Source organism: Canis aureus, chromosome 7, assembly GCF_053574225.1.
Source record: "Canis aureus isolate CA01 chromosome 7, VMU_Caureus_v.1.0, whole genome shotgun sequence".
NCBI lineage: Eukaryota > Metazoa > Chordata > Mammalia > Carnivora > Canidae > Canis > Canis aureus.
This window is the reverse complement of record NC_135617.1, coordinates 36517792-36536411: the sequence shown is the minus strand read 5'-3', so window position 1 is coordinate 36536411 and position 18620 is coordinate 36517792. Positions and strand designations below refer to the sequence as shown.

At 36.3% G+C, this 18620-nt stretch overlaps 1 protein-coding gene across 15 annotated transcripts in view; it reads left to right on the top strand.

The window, feature by feature from the left end:
• LOC144317254 (uncharacterized) overlaps positions 1–18620 on the top strand; it is a 228375-nt gene that overhangs the window by 160211 nt on the left and 49544 nt on the right. For 2 of the 15 annotated variants that reach the window (XM_077903362.1, XM_077903356.1), the window contains one exon: positions 1085–1292. The exons of 11 other annotated variants lie outside the window; for them this stretch is intronic. The gene's annotated coding sequence lies outside the window, so the exon portion shown is untranslated. Of the gene's footprint in view, positions 1–1081; positions 1293–18620 lie in introns of those variants that run through there. 2 more of the 15 variants (XM_077903363.1, XM_077903357.1) reach the window with 1 other exon arrangement.

The following is an 18620-nucleotide window of genomic DNA, read 5'->3' as shown; positions in this document are numbered from 1 at the left end:
AGAATAGACATTTCATTGGTAGGGAAGCTGGAAAGAAGTTCCATCTTATAGCGTACTCCATGGCACACTGGTATGCTGGACACTTCTTGTGTGCAGTGGTACATCCTTCCAGCCTTTCCCACAGTCTAATCATGGCTGTGATTCTGGATTGTCTTTGACTGCCTCTGAGGCTATACCCTGACATAGGCTCACCTCAAGCCCATGTTGTAAGTCTCTCTCTTCTTGCTCCAGAACTTTGTTGACACTGAGGTTTGGGGACCCAGAGCAACCATCCAACATTCAGGTATATACAAGTGCCAGGAAGTGTGGGTGAGTTCACACTCAGCGAGACAAGCCTTGACCAATGGGGTATGTGTAACTAAAGATAAATGCTTCTGCCTTCCTTCCTGAGACACATTCTGTAAGATTTCTTAGGTTATCTGTGGATTTCTCCCACTTGCAACATGAAAACTGGTCTTTGGAATGATACTCCCTTCTTCCGCATGTATTCTCCTGTCACTTATCCTTACTTTCTGGGATCGCATTCCTGAACAAATCATGCCTATATTCATCTTTTTCTCCAGGCTTTGCTCTTAGAAGATCCCAGGGAAAGATTATTAAAAATTCTATGAATCAATGCTAAATGACAATCAGAACACTAGAAAAATGTGCAAAGGACTTAAACTGGCAATTTCACAGCAAATATATGTTAATTTTAATTAGCAATAAATGTTAATTACTACAAAAATACAAAGCTTTTGTTTTAATATCATTTTGGGATAAAATTTTACCTTATAAAAATGGTAAATTAAAATAAAATGGATAACATTATGGTAAATGTTTGAGGAACCAGTTTCAAACTTAGTGGTGGAGTTGCCAAATTGGAGGTTAATTTGCTAATATCCTTTTGGAAGATAATTCTCCATGAATATTCTCATATTTCTTCATGATCTGGGCTTTCTGAACAAGGGGAATATTTGAATAGCAAAGGTCTTAGAAGCTAGAGGTTGTGAATTGCTCCAAAGATATATAGAAACTTATCTTCCATGGAGAGACATTCACTTACCTTCCAGGGTTTTAAAATTCTCTTTCTCTTTCTCAGCAGCGGGGGAATAGGAGAGATGTGCCAGCTACCCTGTATAAGCTATGAATCTCATAATTTGAAGGATCCTCTCCTATGGCACAAAAACCGTGATGCATGTGTGCGTGAACACCTGGTACCCATTGTGTCACCCTGTGGGAATTGAGGCAAAGGGAACCAATGTAAGATGCTCTGGGTTGCTCTTCTTGATGTGAGTAATAAATGGTTTGTTCTCTGATCCTGAAGTCTGGTGTTTCTGTCAGCATGCATATATACACATATATATACACATGTTTGTGTATATATAACAATGGCAGGCTAACTTATAAGTTTGTAAAGTAGCATAAAATCTCTGACCTTTTGGAGGTTTGGTCTCTCAAAACCAAAAGTGAACATAACCTTTGGACTTGTTTTAAACCCCTACAAACTTATTTTATATGAGTATATAGGGGCATATATGTTGGGTGCCTGCCCAGCATCCAGAGCTCCCATTTAAAACAACACTTAACTTCTTTTGGAGAACTACCCCCTCTATGGCATAGCAGCTGTTAAGTTTTTTTTTTTTTTTTTTTTAAGATTTATTATTTATTCATGAGAGACAGAGAGAGAGAGAGAGAGAGAGAGAGTGAGGCAGAGACACAGGCAGAGGGAGAAGCAGGCTCCATGCAGGGAGCCTGATACGGGACTCGATCCCGGGACTCCAGGATCATGCCCCAGGCCAAAGGCAGGCGCTAAACCGCTGAGCCACCCAGGGAGCCCCTGTTCAGTTTTTTTGAGCAATGGGTGGGTGGGGAGGGGTTTTGACTTTATCCCAGTTTCTAGAGTGAGTCTTCACAGGTTTAAGCAAATCTGCTTAAGTATGATACAGCTGCCATGATGACTGGATTAGTGCCTAGTACTTTGATTATCAGTTCATGTTATTTACCTGGGCATTATTATTGCTTAAGATTGATTGGCCCAAGCAGGGTGAAATAAGTGAAATAAAGGACATTTATTGTACGGCAGGGTGACAAGAAAAACTTTCTCTGGATAATGTGTGGGGTAGAGGTCCAGAACTGCTGCAGTAATTTGTAAACATTGAGAGAAGTTAGGTTAAGGGTTAAACTGTTAATAAAAGACTGTGGAAAAATTAGAGAAAAGTAGAGCCAGCATCCTGATTAAACCATGCCTGAACTCCATTGAATTTTAAAGTTATGTGAGTAAATAAAATTCTTTGTTGTTTATGTCAATTTGAATTGAGTTTTCTGGTATGGGTACTGAAAATCTAACTTACTGTTAAAGGGGCTCAAAAGGATAGGGTATGAGGAGGCCTACTCAGCCTCTCTCTATTACTTGACTTGTCTGAAATTCCTATCCTCAGAGATATTCCTTTGTATTAAACTATTGATCTAGACCAGTGCCATCTAAAAGAACTTTCTACTATGGTAGAAATATTCTATATTTGCACTGCCCAATATGGTAGCTATTAGGCACACATGACTGCTGAAATGTTACTGGTGAGATTGAGGAAGTAAATAATAAATTTCACTTAATTTTAATTGATTAGAGTTTAAATTTAAAAGGTGCATGACATTAGGAGCTACTGTATTGGACGGTATAAATATAGATTGCCTTCTTAAAAAGGAAAGTGCCTGGAAGAAAAATAAGTCAGTCTTGTCAAATTTTAATATGCTTTATTAAAAATTTCTTCTTGGAAAACTTAAATTTGGGCCTAGAACACAGGAGGTTGGGTGTATTTGATAATTTGATTTTTATTTCTTTTTGGGATAGGTCATGTAGAAGAGATTCAGAATAGGGAAACACTTTTACCTTTCCTCCTTCTTGGAAATTTTACCTTTCAAGGATCTACTCTTCTGTAAAATTATTTTTAGAAGGAAAAACAGTTGCCAATTTTTCTTGATATGGGCAGTGTATTTCCTTACAGTTTCATTTCACATCAGTGGGAATATAAACAAAAGCAGTATAAATAAGAATATTAGGAGTTCCTTACAAACGTGGTACATAATATGTTCCAAATGTGAGAATTTTGAAAACTGACTATATCAATGAAACTCTAGTAAAGAAATAAAGGGAAAGACCTATTGTTTCCCCCCCCCCTCCTTTTCTCTTTTCTTCCTTTCTTCCCTTCTTCTCCTTCTCTCTCTGTATTAGTCTGTTAGGGTGTCCTAACAAAATGCCACAGACTGGGTAGCTTAAATAGAAATTAGTTTTCTTACAGATCCGAAGGAGGAAACTCCAAGATTAAGGTGTCCTTAGGTTTAATTTCTCCCAAATCCTCTCTCTTGGGTTTGCAGATGGCCACCTGCTTGCTGTGTCCTCACAGAGCCCTTTATCTGTGCACATATATCCCTAATGTCTCTTCCTCTTATAAGGACACTTAAAATTTTAGTGGGTTAAGTCTTCTTCCTTTTCTCTCACCTAACCTTAATTACTTTTTTAAAAGGCTCTGTTTCCAAATACAATCACATTGAGGGTTAGCACTTCAACATATGAATTTGGGGTGACCAAAGTCAATTCATAACACTGTCTTCCTTTCTTCTACAAGTATTTAAGGACTTATTTTTGAAAGACATTAAGGTTACAATAGGAACAAGCAAGATATAGTCTCTGTCTTAATAGGGCCCCAGTCTCTCTCTGGAAGAGTATTAACAAGCAACCTAATTTAAAATACAGTGTGAGTTATTGTGGGAGAAGTATAGGGCATTATGACAGCACATGAAAGGGACATTAGACCTCTTGGGTGGAATGAGCAAGGGCTTTTGGCAGTAAGTTATACCAAGCTAGCATCCAAATAAAGGGTAGAAATGAGGCCAGGAAGGGGATGTGGAGTTGGAGGAGGTAGCTGGAGGGAACAGAAAGGGTGAAAGCCTGAAGGACAAGATTGAGCTTAGGGAAGATAACATGTAGTGACAGGTGGAGGAGGCAGAGATGGTAAGACTTTGTGATTGTTTAGATGGGGATGGAGAGGTGAAAGGGAAAGGAGCATGCCCAGGACCACCATAATTTTTTGTATTTCCAGGAGACAGAGGGTGTGAATAGCGGAAAGAAAAAGAGACAGAGGCAGGGAGGGACGGAGGAAGAGAGAGGCCATGTCAGTGGTGTTGTGTCATTTGTGGAAGCTTATGTTGGTAACTCAGTGCTATTTCCCCCTTCACTTCTCTCCCCTGTATTCAGGGACTGGAATCCTGAAAATCACATTTTCTAAACTCCCTGTCAGCTGGTTTCCTATTTAGAGTCTATCAATGAGAGACATTTAAATTAGATTTGGAAGTCAGATAGTAGTATAGACACTGTTTCATTGAGAAAGTAATGGGTTTTGTGAAGTTTAGTGTTCTGAGAATTACCCCTTTCATTGCTATCAGCAGTTGAGCTCCTCAGCGCTGTCTCCCACAACTCCGACACTTTTTATGCCTTCCAACAGTTTAAATCCCTAATTCCTACATGTAAGTTCCTTCCTGTTCAAGATACCTAAAATGGTTCTTGCTTTTCTGGTTCAACTCTGAGCATCCAACTCCCAACATTCAAGCTGAGCATTCCATGTCAGCCTGCTAGAACTTCTAGATATTTTCAGAACTTGCCTCTTTTTCTCTCACATGTTAGGCTCAGGTGGGGTCTGAGCATCCTTGTCAAGCAGTGTTACCCAGAATTTCCCACCTTTTTGTAGCCATCATCATACTGAATCCAATCTCCTTTTCTTCCCTTTTTACTATGCCTGTGTGTATGAAACTTTCCATTTCTGTTTAGCAAACCACACTGAATCTTCCGTCTCCTTTGAATGCTCTTTTTAATCTTGCTAAAATAAAATCTGTCCATAAGGACGTTGCTTTTTCATGGCCATGAATTGGGCAGTGTTTTCCTTGCTTTCCAGTGTTCCATGGCTGTTTTTTTTTTTTTTAAGATTTATTTATTTATTTATTTATTTATTTATTTATTTATTTATTTATTTATGATAGACATAGAGAGAGATAGAGGCAGAGACACAGGAGGGAGAAGCAGGCTCCATGCCGGGAGCCCGACGCGGGACTCAATCCCAGGACTCCAGGATCGCGCCCTGTGCCAAAGGCAGGCGCTAAACCACTGAGCCACCCAGGGATCCCCTCCATGGCTGTTTCTAAATCATTTCTCTTAGTTTCTTTAAAGAAATTATTATTTTTTGTTAAGTTTTTAATTTTAATTTAAGTATAGTTAACATACAGTGTTAGTTTCAAATGTACAATATAATGACCCAATAGTTCTATTCATTACACAGTGTTCATCATAATAAGTGTGCTCTTTACTCCCCATTATCTATTTCACCCATCCCTCCACCCCCTCCTCTCTGGTAACCATCAGTTTGTTTTCTATAGTTAAGAATCTGTTTCTTGGGTTTATTCTTTCTCTTTTCCCCCCCTTTGCTGGTTTGTTTTGTTTCTTAAATTCTACATATGAGTGAGATCATATGGTATTTATCTTTCTCTGACTAATTTCACTGAGCATAATACCCTCTAGTTCTATCCATGTCATTGCAAATGCAAGACTTTATTCTTTTTGATGGATGAGTAATATTCCAGTGTGTGTGTGTGTTTGTGTGTGTATGTATATATAGTACCACATCTTTATCTATTCATCTGTTGATTTTTAGTGTTTTGAGGAATCTCCCTACTGTTCTCCAGAGTGCACCAATTTGCATTCCTACCAACAGTGCAAGGGGTTTCTTTTTCTCTACATCCTCACCAATACTTGTTCTTTCTTCTGTTTTTGTTTTTAGCCATTCTGACAGATATGAAATGATATCTCATTATGGTTTTGATTTGCATTTCCCTGACGATTAATGATGTTGAGCACCTTTTCATTGTTGTTGGCCATCTGGATATCTTCTTTGGATAAATGCCTGGTTTGTTGGGTATTTGAAGTAATTATTATCTGCTGATACCATACCCCTACCTTCTCACTATTGATCTACAATTATAGTTACCTGAGCTATTCAACTCTCATCTGTCTTTGATATTTGATTTGAAATGTTGCCGTAAAGAGTTGTTTAACGTTCATTATATGTAAAACATTGAGAAAAGTGGTACAAAGTAAGTCTTCAATGAGTATTATTATCATTGTCAATGAGTATTATTATCATTGTCATCATCCGCATTTTTCCCTGCTTGCACCAGAACAAGTAAACATTGCTGAAGAAAATCACACACTGGGATTATTGGTTTTTTTTGAATTCATGGTTACAGCCCTCAAATTGGCCCTCAACCCTGCTCATCAATCATTATTGTTCTTTATTAAGCTTGCTTTCCCACTCAGGGAGATGACTTATGATACTTTCTTCTTTTTTCCTATATCCCACACCCTTTCCCACTCTCAGATCCTGATCTCAGCTCACACTTCATTAAGACAATACAGATTAACTTGGAAACTCTCTTATCTTCTTCTCTCCACCACATCATTTTTCCTTAGTACATCTGCTCCTCCCTTTGTATTTCCATCAAGTAAGTGGCCTTCCTTTGATCACAGTCTATCCTTCTAATTGTTCTTTGTACCCTTTTCCTCATTCTTTTTTAGGATCCTGCTCCTCCTGTTATCTGCTCTTCTGTTAGATAATTACCATCAACCAAAGAAGCAAAAAGCTTCTAAAGCAAACACCTGCCTTCAAACACCCCCTCTCTGTTCCCATTCATGGTAAAACTTCTAAAGTAGTACCCTGCAATTACTGTCACCACTTTCTCACCTCCCATTTACTTTAAGTTCTTGCTAATCTGGTCCCACACCTTTGCAGAAACCAAGATGGCTCCTGAAGAGGTCAGTGTCTCCGTGTAATCAAATTCAACGTGAGCTTTTTCAATCTCACAGTAGCATTCAACTCAGTTGAACCATTCTCTTCTTGAAGCATTTCCTATCCTACTTAATATGATGTCACAACTCCTGGGTTTCATTCAAAGTTCTGTTATTTTCTACCCAACCTTTGCACTAGGGCATGTTTCTAAGCTATATATTCAGGTCTATCCTTATCCTTTAAGGTGTTCTTAAAGTTGTGAGTCTATGAATACTAGTATGAAGTAGGGAGACTCAGGAGCCATACTGTCTGCTCATACATCTTGGCTCCACCATTTACTAGCTGTGTGACTTCAGGCAGATTACTTGACTTTGTTGGATGTCAGTTTCTTTATCCATATAACGAGGATAATAGTGCTTTAGTTGCAGGGGTATTTTGAGGATTATATTAACAGTGTGCAGCTTATAGTAAGCACTCAATAAATGTTAGGTGTTATTATTATATGCTGAAATGCTCAGATTTCTATCTTCTGCCTAGACCTCTCACCTAAGGTTTAGATTCATATGCTGCTGCCTATTTAAGAACTCAACATGGATGACTAGTAGGAATCCCACATTAACATGTTTAAAACAAGATTTAGATCTTGTTTATTAGCCCCTGAACCTATTTCTCTCCTCAGTCTTCACTTTCTTAGTAAATGACATCATCTCCATCTGTTCAGCAAAAAGTTATTTTTGAAGCTGGAGGTGCTTGTCAGTGCTTCCTGTAGTTTTTTCTTTTCCTTTTCTTTGTGTGTGTGTGTTCTTAGAAACATCCTATTACAGGTGTTCTTTAAAACTACATAACATGTGGTACAGAATGGGTATAACAAATTCACTGACCTAAAAATTCTGCCTGTAGTTCTTCACAATCTGAAATAAGAAAATTGAACTAAAACTAGTAGAAGAGTTAAAACCGTTATGGTGTTTCTTGGATTAGGTAATTTTACTAATAGCCTAAAGTACCTTTTGAACTCCCATGATATAAAACTCTTCACTCTGAGAGTGTGTGTGTGTGTGTGTGTGTGTGTGTTGGCGTTGGTGTATCTGCCTGCTAGAAGTTAGGAGAAAAGTGATGTGCAGCCTAGAAATAGTAGACCTGGTTCCATGACTCCTATTCCAGAGGACTAGTTTATTATTTTTTAAATATTTAATTTTTTTTTTTTATTCATGAGAGATGGGGGGGGAGGGCAGAGACACAGGCAGAGAGAGAAGCAGGCTCCATGCTGGCATGCTGGGAGCCCAATGTGGGACTGGATCCCAGGTGTCCAGGGTCACACCGTGGGCTGAAGGTAGCGCTAAACCTCCTAGCCACCGGGGCTGCCCCAGAGGACTAGTTTAAATTACAGAGTACTAGTTTAAAAATAGAGTAAATACAGAATCATACGTATCTTTCAAAACTAATGAAAAAACCATATACTATAAAAATAATTGGTATATATCTGTCATGTCTTCATGATTACATTTGTCACTTTCTCCACTTCTACTATTTCTTCCAGTGTTATTATGACATTTTCTCTTAAGTGGCTGTTTCTTTTGTATAATATTTAATTTCACTGGTCTTTGGGTTTTTTTTTTGGCTATTTTTTTTGCTTTCATAATGACTCCAAATATAAATATGGTATTCTTTTCCAGGACAGTTATCAAAGGGAAGGAGATTTGAGTTCACAAAGAAAACAAATGCCCCGGAATTTCATGGTGTTAGAAATTCAGTGATCTTTTAGTGATCATTACAGCTACCACACAGTATCATTTACTAAGCACACACTATATTCTAGCCACTTGACTAAATAGTTTTCATGTATTATATCATTCAAGCATCATAATAATTCTGTCAGGTAGAAGTATTATTAACTACAAATTCCAGAGCAGAAAATTGGCTAAAAGAGCCTTATTATTTTACATAAGATCATATAGCTGGTAAATAACAAAGCCAGCATTCAAGCCCCTGTCCTCCTATCCCCAAAGCCAGTGCTCTTCATCGTTAATTTAAACCTTTCACATAACAATTACAAATAAATAGTTTATTTAGTAGTATGCCCTAATAGTTTATTAAGTGGCTTATTCTTTCTATATATATTTTATCTTTTTCCCATTGATGAATTTCTAATTTTTTTGAGATTTTCACGCTTTATTAATTTTTTTACACACTGGATAGAAAACTTGATTACCTCATTCTCCATTATTTACCCAGTTGTAAGATTCAGCTTCCAAGTTCCAGCTAAGGGTTTATAAATCAGTTTTTGTTGTAGTCACCATTTCTCTTAGTACTGTGGTTTCCTTGTGTGATGATCATTTTGAAGTCTGCATTTACTGCAAAGGTAAGACTTTCCATATATTAGTTCTTTTAAAAATTTAGCTTGATTCCAGATCTTGTCCTTGGGCTGCCAAAATGACTCTGTGGCAACGTTGAAAACTGATGATAAATAGGGAATGTTTAGATTGAGACCCATGGAACTGGACCGAAGCACTTATCTTTAGATCCAATTTCGGTGATGTATGTATTATAATTCCTGGCAAGGAAAAAGTAATTTTTAGTTGATGGAAACCTTTTTCTGAAGTAACAGAAACTCCCTAGGTAGCAATGAATAGAAAATGTTAAATTCTCCGCCTTTGTTATTAAAGAATATAGCAAGTAGTGTCAGCAGCAGCTTTACCAGTCATGCAGAAAATGTCTTCATATGGCTGTTTCCACAATGTCAGCTTTCAATGAACATTTAGGGAATGATTTTTACCTTGTAGGACTGAAGTTACTCCCACAGGAAGCTGACCTGAGAATGGCCAAGGAAGTAACTTTCTTATGAACAGCCCAGAACAGGTATAGCACTGAGGGTATTGAGCCAGCGTGCTTTGGCTAGAATATTTCTTAGATTTTTTTTTCTTCTGTCCATCTTAATTAATTAATCAATCAACACTCTAGATCATGCTGTAAAAGTTCCTAACCACATTAACATATGCAATTAAAAGATCCAAACAATTGAAGAAATCTGGGCAAGGAGAAAAGCTAGGTAAGGAATTAATAGATGGCAGCCACATTGATAGCACACCCCCTTGAAGAGTATGTAGTGACCAAGAACTGGGCTCTAAGTTTCCTAGACGTTAAAGAAAAAGTGAAAGATAATTGTAAAAACCAGTGTCCGTGGTAAAGAAACCAACTAATGAATCATGGAAACCATGACTATTTTCTTCCATGACTATATATAAACAACCTAGACTCCCTAATGATGTCATAATTGATACAATTACATATTATAGTGTTTGAATATTTCATTTGGTGTAAGGTGAATGCAAGATTTATTCTCATCATTTAGGGAAAGCAATTCTATTGCCAGAATTGGGAGTGGGAACAAAATAATTAGGCCCAGTTGTTAGCTCTGAGATAATATGACTTGTTTCAAGGGAAAAGTTAGACCATCTAGCTACAGCATATGTGTATATGTGCTGCCGAAGTGAGCACTAGCTACAGCATATGTGAATGGACTATATATTATTAAGACCATAAATATTTTCTAATTAATAGTAATCTTTCATTATTACAAATGCATTGTATATATATTGTATAAAATCAAAAGATACAGATAGATAACAATAAGAAAGAAGCCATTTTACTCAGAAAAAAAAGATCATAGTGTGTGTTTTGCAAAAAAATCATTATGCATAATATTTTAAATTACTTTTTTCCAGTTAAATTGTTATTTAAAATACTTACTTTTTCATGCCAATAAAGTTTTTATCTCTCTTAATTTCTAGTTCCTATTCCATTTCCCCCTACTATCTTCCAAATGCCTTTTTAAAAAAAAGATTGTATTTGTTTGGGAGACAGAGAATGCACACTAGCAGGAGGAGGGGCAGAGGGAGAGGGAAATACAAACTCCCTGCTAAGTGAGGAGCCTGAGGTGAGGCCCAGTCTCAGGACCTTGAGATCATGACCCGAGCTGAAGTCAGCCACTTAATTGACTGAACCACCCAGACACCCCCCCCCCAATATCTTTTATATAATTGGTTTGTTGTAACCAGAATCCAGTCCAGGCCCATGCATTAATTCTTGTTATTATGTTTAAGTTTTGTTGAAATCTGGAGCAGTGCTTTTTATCATGGTAGTAACTTGCTGAAGACTGTGCTGGTTGTCCTACAAAATATCTTCTGGATTTATCTGGCTATTCTCTTAGAGAAAATCACCCGTATCCCCCCCCTCCTTTTTAAAAATATTTTATTTATTAGAATTTGAAGATTTTATTCCCTTTGAATGGGGGGGGGGGCTGATGTGGAGCTCCATCCCAGGACCCCCAGATCATGACTTAAGCCAAAGGCTGATGCTTAATTGACTGAACCATCCAGATACCCCATATTTTTCAAGGAATTGGAATGAATTCCAATTAAACAATTTTGTCTGGAATACACTATGGGTCCTTCATGTTGTGTTACATCAGGAAACATGTTATACCTGGTTGCCCCACTCTTAGCAATGCTCAGACTGACTTATGGGTTAGGGTTATAAAAACCTGATCCCCAGATGTGTTTCCTCATTGTCTCATGTAAGTAATCAGTAGGGTGTTACTTTGTTACCATATAGATGGACAGTTCTCCATCAACCATTTACCTAATGATTTTAATGACAATTGATAATCCTTAAATGTTTTCTGTCATTTGATCTTTATTTGCTGGTGTTCTTCCAGAGCATGGAATGATGGGTCCTACTGAAACACAGTGTCTATTGGAAAAATAGACCTACTTAATTCTTTCACTTTAATGATCAATTTTCAAACTACAAAGTTGTCTTAATAGACACCTTAGAGGTGTTCTGTTTTTCTGAGTATAATTTTGTATTCATGAATTTCTAGAAAATCTACATGTTAATTTACTAGAACCACTATATTTTGTGTTTCTTAGATGTTCAGCACTTTAGCTTTCAGTGGGAGCCCCTTCACATTACCTCATATCCATTTGACCGGCCCCACTAGTCTTTGAAAAATTCTTGCTTCCTGTCCACACATCTCAGACTCACTTTGTACCATTCCTGCCCCTGTCTTGGAATCTACTATTTATCCAAGTGGAGAGCCTGAGATCTGACATAGCTACTTACAATGGTAATATTTGCTTCTCGTAGCTATAAATATTTTTTTCCTAACTGGTTTTTAATAAGCACTGACAGCTGAAATGTCAAAGATGTGTTCACTTGTAATTACTTGGAATAGCTAGGTTACTTATTAAGGGCAGATGTTTATAATATAACAACCAGTCCAAAGGTGGCATAAGGTCCTCTTGGGAAAATTAAGAAGACTTAATCAAGATTGATGTGTGAATAAATGATATTCTCACCTTTGCATCAAGGTGAAATTAAAGGTAGAAAGTCTTTAATTCCCAGACAACTTAGTTATTATGCACTTCAGAATTTAGCAAAACCTAAGAATAGGAGAATTGTGCCTAAGCCCATCTTTTTTCTTATGTAGTATTTTTGTTAAAGACACAGTTTTGTAGTTCATGAAAGTCTGTAATTTGAGAGGCCCATTCATCAAATGGCTAAATCTGTAAGTTTGGCCAAAAGACAGAAAATGGAGCTTTTGCGAGTAGGAAATTTGATCCATAATTGGTATTAAATGTCTCCAGAACTCCTCACTTGTCTTTGTATTGACCCATTTGGAAAAAAAAAAAGTGCAGAATATAAAAGTGTTTACATTTAATGAATGGCTTCTTTGGATTCTCTTTGAAATGCATCCTTTTTTATTTTGCTAGACCGTTTTTAAAAAAAACTTCTTAGTTTTATGACAAGAAATAATATGGCCATCTCCTAATGTCCCCTATTGTCAGTATAGGTTTTATATCATCCTTTATTTTCTTTCACACTTTCATATTTTTTTTTTGTGGCTTATGATTGATAGATGTATATTTCCTAGAAATTTTAAGAGTAAGATATGCAAATTACTTGGAATATAGATGAATCATTATTTAAAGAAACTCACATGTGACCTCAGACTTCTGAGCTCTGTCATCTCAAATCTTATTTCTGATGTGTGATTAAACTCATGAAACAGAATAAAAATAAGTAAAAAATTTATTTGTGGAAGAAATGAATAGTTTCTACTTTGTCTAAGTTGTCTAATAAAAGGAGATACATCAGAACATTTAATTGTTAAATAAGAAATAACTTTGGCTTTTTGACATAAAATTGAATAGTCATTGGGATTATAGAGTTTTGGCTAAGTTATTTTTCTCTCTGATTAAGATACCTTAATCACAGGCGTCTATAAATTCTATATTCACATCTATATCTACCCGTATCTTAGTTGTCTATTACCAAGTGCTGAGGATTAAAAACCAAGTTATTAAACTTCTTCAACCCTGGAATTCTCTGATTTATTCAGAGCCTAGGAAGGAGAAATTCCTAACTCTGCATTCTGCAAAATTTTTCACTTACTTTTGAAACTATTTTGTTGCTCTCTAATTAATGGGTGTCTTAATTTCACTTTTTATTAAGCCTTTGGATACAGCTGTATTCATATTTACTTTTGAAGCTGTTCTCATGATTTATAAACCACATGCTTGTATTTCAGTCAGAGTTGGTACACAGACTTTGTAACTGTGCATGGAAGCCTTGGTGTCAAGCATAACACAAAACCCCATCAGGATGAAGTTATTTTGTTCTGAGTAGCAGAGCACTAAAAGAAACTATTCATTATATGCCCTGTGATTCTTTAAACAACAGAAACATGGTTCATTTATAACGACTTTCTATGATTTAAACTATTGAGGGTTTTAACCAAAATATTTATTGAATAATACTGCATAGTTACCAACCTCTTATTTTCACTTTGAGAACATTTACACTTAAAATGAGAAATTGTATTACTAAAAAGTTTTATTTTAAAAATATAAATTGCGTGAAAAACATATTCATGAAATACAGAATATTTTCCATGGAGTTCATGTTTTCCAAAAGTTTAATGACTTAGATTTCTCTATGTATTATAATATTGTTAAATGCAGTTCCTCCAGAAGTAATGAAAAATAGAATCTAAATCACAGACTAAAACTTTTAGGTATTGTAATTTCTTGTTTTGAGAATTTTACAATTGTTACAAGGTGCCATGGTAATAAAAGTGTTTAAAAATATGAAAAAATGTGTGTAAGGTGAGTGTAGATGAACTAAATTCTTGTATAGATTAACCAAATCTTCACAGATGTGATATAGTTTTTAAGACTTGACAGACATTTAAGTAAAAATTATTAAAGTCATAAGAAAGAAGTACCCAATAATGTTTACCCCCAAATCTAACACTTGCAAATGTGTTTTATACAGTTTGGGAGGAATTTTTAGGAAAATTCCAAACCAATCCAAAAATCAACACCATGTTGAAGATGCTACAGTAAACATGTAATTATCATCAACAATAAACTCCTTATAAAGTATTGGAAGAAATGCAAACTTACAAAAATTTGTTGACTTCCAAAATTATATTTTAAATTTGAACTGGTTTATACCTTAGTAATTTATTACTACAAATTACTATAAATTATAGTCATATGGTCATTCATTTAACAAAGATTTAATAAGCCCTATGTTCCAGGCACTGTAATAGACTCTGGGGATATGAATTGGTATAAATGTGCTATCTTGGAAGTTCAATCCTATAGTAGTTAAAAGTAGTTTGGTTGTAAGTAAGAAAAACTTGACTATCAGTAATCTAAATGGATAGTTTTCTCTTACTGAGGATTTCTGGAGTTGGGAGACTCCTGCTTTTGGTCTAAGGTATATGAATGATAGGATCATACTTATGGCTTTTCTTTCATGCTTATAAGCTCCAAGAATTGGCATCATGACTACTTTCAAGATGAAGAAAGGGGAAGGAGTTTTGCTTATGATATCTGGGTTTCTGTTAAGAAAACAAATGCTTTCCTAGATGTAATCTAGAAAAATTCCATTTATTTGTTATTGGCCAAAACTTTGTTACATGCCCATTTCTACCTGCAAAGGAAAGTATAGTTGAGCATTGTTTCTCTAACTTTTATTAATGGAGTTGGAATGGAAGACGGGGGATGAATATTAAGTTGGGCTAGCCCGTCAATAGGTTCTGTCACTTGAGAAGTTTTTTTTGCTGTATAATAAGGAATCCAACTATATTTTTCAGCAACTAGAGAATTGTATGATTGATAAACTTTTATATTTCTAAATATTGTGGTATAACAGGAAGAAGGACTCCACTAAGAAGTTAGATTAAGTCTTTGAAGTAAGAGTGGAAATTATTACAATAGAACTTCAGTATATATATATATAGATATAGATATAGATATAAAGATTTATTTATTTATTTGTGAGAGAGAGAGAGAGAGAGAGGCAGGCAGAGACACAGGAGGAGGGAGAAGCAGGCTCCATGCCGGGAGCCTGACCCGGGACTCGATCCCGGGACCCCAGGATCGCGCCCTAGGCCAAAGGCAGGCGCTAAACCGCTGAGCCACCCAGGGATCCCCGAACTTCAGTATATTTTTTAAGGGAAGAGGGTAATTTTCACACATAATAATTACTTTTTTTGCCTTTGACTTTGTGGGAGTTGAACACATGTATTTTAAATGTTTTTCATTAGAAAGTAGAGAACTTATTTATTACTGTTTTCTACTCAAGTAGGAATTAGATATTATTTTATTTTAAACACTGTTAGGAAACACTAACTAGGAAATTTTGTTTCTAGCAATAGTGAAGGGGCTATTATTGGACTACCATAAGGCAGAAAAGAATAATACATTTTTGATGAAATAAAAAACAACTATTTGAAGGCAGGGGAGAGTGACCAAAAGCACGCAGAAACTGGAAGAGTGTACCCCCCTGAAAACAGGAACCGGACTGGATGAGTTTAATTTTTTGCCTGAAGACATTCTCTACCAGAGTGGTATGGAATAGCTGGAACTCAAGCAGAAAGTTGCAGTCTTACTGGCTAACAGAATGAAAGAGAAGCACTACATGACCATCTTAATAAAAAATCATTTGTAAAATTCAGTATCCTTTCATTATAACTTTCAGCAACGATGAGAAGAGAAATTCCTCAGTCTAATTAAGAGCATCTACAGAAGGGATCCCTGGGTGGCACAGCGGTTCGGCGCCTGCCTTTGGCCCAGGGCGCGATCCTGGAGACCCGGGATCGAATCCCACGTCGGGCTCCCGGTGCATGGAGCCTGCTTCTCCCTCTGCCTGTGTGCGCCTCTGCCTCCCTCTCTCTCTCTCTCTCTCGTGTGACTATCATAAATAAATAAAAATTAAAAAAAAAAAGAGCATCTACAGAAACTTTTAAAAACGGAAACTACAACCAGCACTACACCTAATGGTATAAATTCTATAATTTTCTCATGGGATGAGGAACAAAGCAAGAATGTCTATGCTCACCACTTCTACTCAACATTGTTCTGGAAGTTCTAGTCAGTATAATCAAATAAGAGAATGAAGTAAAAAGCATAACAATTTTAATGAAAGATATAAGATGATATTTATTCACAGAGGATATAACCATCTTTCTAGTTATTCCTAAGGTATCTCAAAACAATTACAAGAGATAATGAGTGAATTTAGAAATTTCATAGGTATGAGGCCAATTGATCAAAATCAAAAGTATATCCATATATGAGGTATAAATATAAAATAAAACCTTACATTTAAAATATCAAAACTTAAATTACACAATGAATTTAATAAAGTATATGAATGTCATCTGTACTAAAACATACAAAACAATAGTGGTAGAAGTTATGGAGTAGAGAAATATACCATATTCATGGTTCAGAAGACTTAATTTTATTAATTTAATTTTTTTGAACTTAATTTGTTAAGTCAATGAAATATCAATCATAATATCAACAGAAATTTTTTTTTGACTTCCACATAATTTTTATTATAATAAACGTATGATGCAGCATAATATTAAATCATAGAAGAAGTAAGCATCACAAAAGAAGGAATAATTATCATGAGTATTATCATGAGCTTGTTTCCCAAGCCTACATTAACTTGCTGTGTCTTTGATCAATTTACTTTACCTTTCTGTACCTCAGTTTCTTCCTCAAAGAAATGAGGGTGTTGGAGAAATTTTTTTCTCATTATGTTTTTTTAATTTATTTTTTATTGGTGTTCAATTTACCAACATACAGAATAACTCCCAGTGCCCGTCACCCATTCACTCCCACCCCCCGCCCTCCTCCCCTTCTACCACCCCTAGTTCGTTTCCCAGAGTTAGCAGTCTTTACGTTCTGTCTCCCTTTCTGATATTTCCCACACATCTCTTCTCCCTTCCCTTATATTCCCTTTCACTATTATTTATATTCCCCAAATGAATGAGAACATATAATATTTGTCCTTCTCCGATTGACTTACTTCACTCAGCATAATACCCTCCAGTTCCATCCACGTTGAAGCAAATGGTGGGTATTTGTCATTTCTAATAGCTGAGTAATATTCTATTGTATACATAAACCACATCTTTTTTATCCATTCATCTTTCGATGGACACCGAGGCTCCTTCCACAGCTTGGCTATTGTGGCCATTGCTGCTATAAACATCGGGGTGCAGGTGTCCCTGCGTTTCATTGCATCTGTATCTTTGGGGTAAATCCCCAACAGTGCAATTGCTGGGTCGTAGGGCAGGTCTATTTTTAACTCTTTGAGGAACCTCCACACAGTTTTCCAGAGTGGCTGCACCAGTTCACATTCCCACCAACAGTGTAAGAGGGTTCCCTTTTCTCCGCATCCTCTCCAACATTTGTGGTTTCCCGCCTTGTTAATTTTCTCCATTCTCACTGGTGTGAGGTGGTATCTCATTGTGGTTTTGATTTGTATTTCCCTGATGGCAAGTGATGCAGAGCATTTTCTCATGTGCATGTTGGCCATGTCTATGTCTTCCTCTGTGAGATTTCTCTTCATGTCTTTTGCCCATTTCATGATCGGATTGTTTGTTTCTTTGGTGTTGAGTTTAATAAGTTCTTTATAGATCTTGGAAACTAGCCCTTTATCTGATATGTCATTTGCAAATATCTTCTCCCATTCTGTAGGTTGTCTTTGAGTTTTGTTGACTGTATCCTTTGCTGTGCAAAAGCTTCTTATCTTGATGAAGTCCCAATAGTTCATTTTTGCTTTTGTTTCTTTTGCCTTCATGGATGTATCTTGCAAGAAGTTACTGTGGCTGAGTTCAAAAAGGGTGTTGCCTGTATTCTCTAGGATTTAATGGAATCTTGTCTCACATTTAGATCTTTCATCCATTTTGAGTTTATCTTTGTGTATGGTGAAAGAGAGTGGTCTAGTTTCATTCTTCTGCATGTGGATGTCCAATTTTCCCAGCACCATTTATTGAAGAGACTGTCTTTCTTCCAATGGATAGTCTTTCCTCCTTTATCGAATATTAGTTGACCATAAAGTTCAGGGTCCACTTCTGGATTCTCTATTCTGTTCCACTGATCTATGTGTCTGTTTTTGTGCCAGTACCACACTGTCTTGATGACCACAGCTTTGTAGTACAACCTGAAATCTGGCATTGTGATGCCCCCAGATACGGTTTTCTTTTTTAAAATTCCCCTGGCTATTCGGGGTCTTTTCTGATTCCACACAAATCTTAAAATAATTTGTTCTAACTCTCTGAAGAAAGTCCATGGTATTTTGATAGGGATTGCATTAAACGTGTATATTGCCCTGGGTAACATTGACATTTTCACAATATTAATTCTGCCAATCCATGAGCATGGAATATTTTTCCATCTCTTTGTGTCTTCCTCAGTTTCTTTCAGAAGTGTTCTATAG